A 7,454-nucleotide genomic window follows, 5' to 3' on the forward strand; every position below is an offset into this window, starting at 1 on the left:
CAAAAGACGTGTGAAGATATCATGGCTAAACTTGCCAAAATTAAAGCCACCTTGGAATCATGGGACTCATGCAACAAGCAAAGCACCTCCATGAATGAATGTGGAAAATCAACCGAAGAGTGGAGTACGAAGGAGATTTTAGAATCCCAACATGAGGACAAGGAGAGGGGGTATGTCTTGCAACAAGTAGAGGAGGAAGAGATTGTTGATGAGGAAGAAGTGGTTGAAAGCCTATGCAAAGTTGAACAAGAGGTGGATTTCAAGCTTGAAAACACTTCCACACTAAGTGATGTTATTGAAGATTCTATGGAAGTTGTTGAACCTTCTTCCTTTGAACTTGAAATTGATGTTGAGGAGGATAATGTGTAACCTCCAAGGCATAGTATGAGTGATGAAAGATTGGAAGAGGTTGATCAAGAAATAAATTCAATGATTGAGAATTTCTTATCTACAATTGAATTCTCTCCCATTGGGCTTGAAATAGAGATCAACGAAGAAGATGCACAACCTCCCATGCCCTTGGTAAGCAAATAAGAAGAGATTGAATTGGAAGGAAGCTACCAAGAGGAAGAGGTTGAAATCGAAGAAGCTTGTGAAGTGATAAATCCCGTTTTTAGGGTTTATCTTGTGTTGAATTTAGAGTATTTTGTTAACCTTTTCTCACATTTAGCCAATGAATTAGCATGATTTTGTGATCTCTCCCGTATTTGTGCTTGAATGTAAAAATATGCTTTTTAAGCCTTTAATTTGGCAATTTTAATTCATCCTTGAGTCCATAAGATGCCTTGATGTGTTTGCTAGTAATCTCAGGTTAAAAAAGTCTAGGCATAGATCAAAGGAGTAAGGAAGGAAGCATGCAAGTGGGGAGAAGCACACAAAGCTAAAGAATTGATCTCGGCCAAGGATGCGCACGTGCACAAGGTGCTCGCGCGCACATTGCAAAATTGGACAGGGACGTGTACGCGTACCGTGTGCATCCGCGCCGAAGGCCACACATGATTTTTAAATAGAAAACGTGCCCAGCGATTTTTGGGAAGCTGTGGGGCCCAGTTACAACCAATTTTGGCACCAAAGTACTTTAAAGGACCAAGGATTGAAGGGGAAGGCATCACTTTTGCAATCTAGCTTAGTTTTAGTTCATTCACATTAAGATTAGGTAGTTTCTAGAGAGAGAAGCTCTCACTTCTCTCTAGAATTAGGATTAGGTTTAGGTTAATCTCTCCTCTTAGATTTAGGTTTAATTCATGTTTTGATTCACTTCTCCTTTATCAATTCTTACTCATCTACTCTTCTTCTCTCTAGTTTTGTACTTTAATCCTTGTAATTCTTCACTTTGTTGTGGATATATTATTGTTCTCTTTGTTTTCTTTCAATAATGCAATTTAAGGTAATTCATGCTAATCGTGATTTCCTTGATTGTTGTTGTTAATTCTTTGCATTCAATTGTTGATAGAATTCATTCTTGTTGTGATTTACTATACTTTTCTTTTGCACCTTCCAAGTGTTTGATGAAATGCTTGGGAGGATTTAGAGTAGAATTTTATGTTCTTGGCTTGGGAAGGTAACTTAGGAACTCTTGAGTTACTAATAGCCAAGTGATTGATAGTTGATAGCCATTGACTCTAGCCTTCATTAATTCAATTAGTGGAAACTAGGAATTATGGACTAGGATTGATACAACTCACTTGACTTTCTTTTGCTACTTGTTAGAGGATAACTTAGTGAGATTGATCCTTGCAACTATCATAATTGTGGTTAGTGATAATGATATAGGTCCTTGATCATCAACCCTTTGCCAAGACCGTTTGTTAATAAAATTTCATTTTCATTTACTATTCATGTTTCTCATCTAAAAACCCCAAAATAAACAAGTCCATAACCAATAACAAGAACACTACCCTGCAAGTTCTTTGAGAGACGACCCGAGGTTTAAATGCTTCGGATTATAGATTTTAGGGGTTTGTACTTGTGACAAACAAATTTTTTTATGAAAAGATTATTGTTGGTTTAGAAACTATACTTTACCATGAGATTTCATTGGTGAAATTCTAATCCGTCAAAAATCTAATCATCAAGAAGATGTGGAAATAATCAAAGAAGAGCACAAGGGAGTGGAACTTGTAAGACCATTGGAGACACCCCTTCCTAAATCACCATCCAACATAACATTCAAGTGGGTAAAATTCCTATCCCTAAGTTTTACTTTCTAACTTGAATATGGTTTGATTGAAAATGATGGTCAACTAAGAGCTCTTTGTAGAGTTAGGAGTAGGAAAGAATTGTGTAGTGGTTGAAAAAATAATGTTAGGCTCATTAAGGTTGAACCCTCAAGGCATAGATACCATGGTTGAAGGAATGTTAAATTGTATGGGTCTAGGAGGAGAATTTGGTGCCTTAAGGAGAATTCTATGTATCTACCACCCAATTGGAACCATGATAATTAATTAGAAGATGGGTATGAAAATAAGATATGGGATCCTGGATCACAACATGAAGACCAATTTTGGGAGCTTATATCTTGGGAAGAACCTCACCCAAGCTTGGTGAAGACAGTTGGAAATTCTAACAACCGTTTGAGGAGCAAGCATTCTTGGAGGTTCAAGGATGAATACCAGCATAAGCCACCTTGACAAGGAGCCTCCCAAAAATGTCCAACTTATGGACTTAAACTAAAAGTGCTAGGTGGGAGACATCCCACCATGGTAAACTCTTTCCACTCTCTTGTATATATAATCAATGAATGAATTGAGTTGCCATTGTAGGTAGTTGTTCTTATTTTCTATACTATTATACATTTTGCTTTTATTGATAGGTTGTTTGTTAAATTCATGTTTTGATTAGAATAGTTATTGTTAGATTGTATTTTGCTTGAAGTGTATGTTTTGTTTGTCTTTTATTTGAAAATTTTTCAAAAACCAAATGATTTGTTGTTAAATTTGAATTTTGGATGATTTAGAATGCTTATAGGTTAGAAGAGTGTTAAATTCTGTTTTTATGCTTCTAAAAAAAATGGCGAGCCATTCGTAAGCGTGGCCGACATGTTCGTGTCATATGCCATATTGGGACTCCCGGTACAAAAACCCGAGACTTGTGCGATACTGGCACTGGAAGTATGCGTTTAGCACAATCTAGACCCACACATACGCATGGGTGACACTTACGCGTCACCTGGACTTTCTCTGATCCACGTGTATGCGTGGGCGACACTTACGTGTCGCTCGTTAGCTCTGCCTCCCACGCGCACGCGTGGGCAACGCTTACGGGTCGCTTTCTGCGCTCTGTTTTCCCCTGTTTTCTTTCTCCCATCTTCTCTTCTTTTCTTTCTTCTTTCTTCTTTCTCCTTTCTTCTTCTTCTTCCATCCTTTCTTCTTCTTTCTTCTTCCTTTCTTACCTTCTCTCTTCATCTCTTTTCAAATTTCCACTTATCATTTTTCTTATTTTTCATTTTCTTTCATACGTTGTGATGAGCGGATAATTTATACGCTTTTTGGCATTATTTTTAGGTAGTTTTTAGTATGATCTAGTTACTTTTAGGGATGTTTTCAATAGTTTTTATGCTAAATTCACAATTCTCGAATTTACTATGAGTTTGTGTGTTTTTCTGGCTGAAATTGAGGGACCTGAGCAAAACTCTAATAGGAGGCTGACAAAGGACTGCTGATGTTGTTGGAATCTGACCTCCCTGCACTCGAAATGGATTTTCTGGAGCTACAGAAATCTAAATGGCGCGCTCCCAACGCCGTTGAAAAGTAGACATCCAGAGCTTTCCAACAATATATAATAGTCCACACTTTATTCAAGATTTGATGACGTAAACTGGCGCTCAACGCCAGTTTCATGCTGCATTCTGAAGTCAAACGCTAGAAACACGTCACGAACCAGAGTTGAATGCCCAAAACATGTTTCAACTTGGCGTTCAATTCCAAGAGAAGCCTCAGCTCGTGGATAGATCAAACTCAGCCCAAGCACACACCAAGTGGGCCCCGGAAGTGGATTTATGCATCAATTACTTACTTCTGTAAACCCTAGTAGCTAGTTTAGTATAAATAGAACTTTTTACCTTTGTATTAGGCATCCTGGATCCTGAATTGTATTTTTTGATCCTGTGATCACGTTTGGGGGCTGGCCATTTGGTCATGCCTGAACCTTCATTACTTATGTATTTTCAACGGTGGAGTTTCTACATACCATAGATTAAGGGTGTGGAGCTCTGCTGTACCTCGAGTTTTAATGCAAGTACTTCTGTTTTTTTATTCAATTCGACTTATTCTTGTTCTAAGATATTTGTTGCACTTCAACTTGATGAATGTGATGATCCGTGACACTCAACATCATTCTCACCTATGAACGCGCGTGATTGACAACCACTTCCATTCTACCTTAGTCCGGGCGCATATCTCTTGGATTCCTTTATCAAAATCTTCGTGGTATAAGCTAGAATTGATGGCGGCATTCATGGGAATCCGGAAAGTCTAACATTGTCTATGGTATTCTAAGTAGGATTCCGGGATTGAATGATTGTGACGAGCTTCAAACTCCTGAAGGCTGGGCGTTAGTGACAGACGCAAAAGTATCACGGGATTATATTCCAACCTGATTGAGAACCGACAGATGATTAGTCGTGCTGTGACAGAGCATTTGGACCATTTTCACTGAGAGGATGGGATGTAGCCATTGACAACGGTGATGCCCTACATACAGCTTACCATGGAAAGGAGTAAGAAGGATTGGATGAAAGCAGTAGGAAAATAGAGATTCAACAGGGACAGGCATCTCCATACGCTTATCTGAAATTCCCACCATTAATTTACATAAGTATTTCTATCCTATTTTATTTATCTTTTAATTATCTAATCCAATCACATTTGAATCAGCCTGACTGAGATCTACAAGGTGACCATAGATTGCTTCATACCAACAATATCCATGGGATCGACCCTTACTCACGTAAGGTATTACTTGGACGACCCAATGCACTTGCTGGTTAGTTATGCGGAGTTGTGATTAAGTGAAATTCACGTGTGAGAGCTACCAAATTATTGGACCCTTACCAGTTTTTAACTGAGTTCTTGCAGATCTGTGAGACTGTTAAGACTAATGGAGTATATCCTGAAGTCTACAGGCTCATGCTTTTCCCTTTACTGTAAGAGACAGAGCTAGAACATGGTTGGACTCACAACCTAAAGATAGTCTGGACTCCTGGGATAAGCTGGTCATGGCCTTCTTGGGTAAATTCTTTCCTCCTCAAAAGCTGAGCAAGCTTAGAGTGGATGTTCAGACCTTCAAACAAAAAGATGGTGAATCCCTCTATGAAGCTTGGGAAAGATACAAGCAGATGACCAAAAAGTGTCCTTCTGACATGTTTTCAGAATCAACCATAATAGATATATTCTATTATGGTCTATCTGAGTTTTCCAAGATGTCATTGGACCATTCTGCAGGTGGATCCATTCACCTAAAGAAAACACCTGCAGAAGCTCAGGAACTCATTGACATGGTTGCAAACAACCAATTCATGTACACTTCTGAGAGGAATTCTGTGAATAATAGGATGCCTCAGAGGAAGGAAGTTCTTGAAATTGATGCTCTGAATGCCATATTGGCTCAGAACAAAGTGTTGACTCAGCAAGTCAACATGATTTCTCAAAGTCTGAATGGATGGCAAAATGCATCCAACAGTATTAAAGAGGCAGCCTCTGAAGAAGCTTATGATCCTGAAAACCCTGCAATAGCATAGGTAAGTTACATGGGTGAACCTTATGGAAACACCCAAGACTCAAACAAAGTATGTAGAAAAGAAAGCAAAAATAACCCAGAGGAAGAGAATTCAATTCTCCTTCCCAGGAACTCTCAAATTCTAAAAGCAACAACTCAAATGTAAAGATGAGCTCTCTACTGTAAATATTAAAAATTCTAAAAGGAAAGCTCTCCAAAAAACTTAAATTCTAATCTATTTATACACTCTCTTCTAATGATCTTCAAGCCTTGAATTGGGCCCTTGGTCTTGATGGAATTGGGTTGACATAAGCCTCTGTTGATTGCTCTTGGTGTTGGGAAGAAATCTGTTTGCAACTTGGGTCTTGGGGATTTACGTTTGAGTCAACGTTTGAGGCAAATGTTGACTCAAACGCCTTCGTGCCAATTATGCAGCTCGGCCATGTTCTGCTGCCATCCACATTTGAGCCAGCGTTTGAGGTCAAACGTGAGCTCAAACGTGGCCCTCCCATGCTTCTCTTTTAGCCAACGTTTGGCCCAACGTTTGAGGCAAACGTTGGGGCAAACATTGCGCATCCAAGGCATGAATCAGGGGTGCTTCTCCATGCTAAAATGGCGCCAACGTTTGACCTCACATTTGAGGCAAACTTGGTCGCAAATGTTGGCCTCCCCTGGTGCATGTGCTATGCCAATGAATGCTAATATTCATTCATTTATTAATTGGCAATTAAAAATCATGCATGTATTCATTAATTAATTAATAAAGCCAATTGCATTAACGTTGAAAGGGCTTGATATGTTCTTTAGCCAGTTGGCTTTAATATTGCATGCTTTTATTAGCTTTATTAATTAAAGCCAATGTATTAACGTAGCATTCATTCATTAATGATCAAATGCTTTATACATGCATTAATTTTTATTAGCAATGCTAATTAATGAACTTGAACGTTCATTCATGTAATGCCATGATTCATTGGCTTGAATGCATGCATAAGCATTAATGCATGTCAGTTCATGATGCCAAGGAACAAATGGTCATGGGCCACGCTTTTTCCTTCCTTAGGCCACGCTTCCCTTGTTTCTTTCTTTTCTATACCTACAAGTAATCAAAACAACCAATCAAATTATCACAAAATTTACAAAGCTTAAAATTCATTTAAAAACCAATTAATTTTAGCTTAAACCTCATGATTTTGTGTCAATTAAAAGGTGGTTGATTTAATCCAAGGAAAACATGAAATTCTACCCAAATGGCTTACTTATGGCTCGAGAAAGTGCATAAAACCTATTGAAAACAAAGGAAAGAGGCTAGTGAAACTGGGCTAAGATGACCTGTCATCACAACACCAAACTTAAAGCTTGCTTGTCCCAAAGCAAGAAAAGAATTTTGCTCAAATGTTCTTTCAATAAAGATGGATTGAAGAATAACTTGTAATGCCTGTGAGTGAAGTGATTAAGTGACAGTGGGGTGAACTCTAAATTATATGCTCATGTAAGGGCTTCAGTGCTTACTAGTCCTTACATATTGGAAGTCTTAGGTCTTAGGACTTTCATCCAAATGATATCATGGAGATCTCTCTATAGGTAATCACCTTGAAGCAGCTTATGATTCTTGTGTTCTGGCTTTGACTCTAAGTGTCATGTCTCAAAGCGGCTCTTTAGATAAGCTTTCAATCAATACTCATAAACCAGTTGGTTTTAAGGTATTAGGTGTTAAAGCACCCCTTAGGATTTACTTG

At 38.4% G+C, this 7,454-nt stretch overlaps 1 non-coding gene across 1 annotated transcript; it reads right to left on the reverse strand.

Moving 5' to 3' along the window:
* Positions 1-5,257: 5,257 nt before the first annotated feature.
* Positions 5,258-5,361, reverse strand: LOC112714120 (small nucleolar RNA R71). The gene has a single exon (XR_003159076.1). It is a non-coding gene; the product is annotated as a small nucleolar RNA R71 (small nucleolar RNA).
* Between the last annotated feature and the right edge of the window lie 2,093 nt (positions 5,362-7,454).

The sequence above is a fragment of the Arachis hypogaea genome, chromosome 9 (genome assembly GCF_003086295.3).
Source record: "Arachis hypogaea cultivar Tifrunner chromosome 9, arahy.Tifrunner.gnm2.J5K5, whole genome shotgun sequence".
Taxonomy (NCBI): Eukaryota; Viridiplantae; Streptophyta; class Magnoliopsida; order Fabales; family Fabaceae; genus Arachis; species Arachis hypogaea.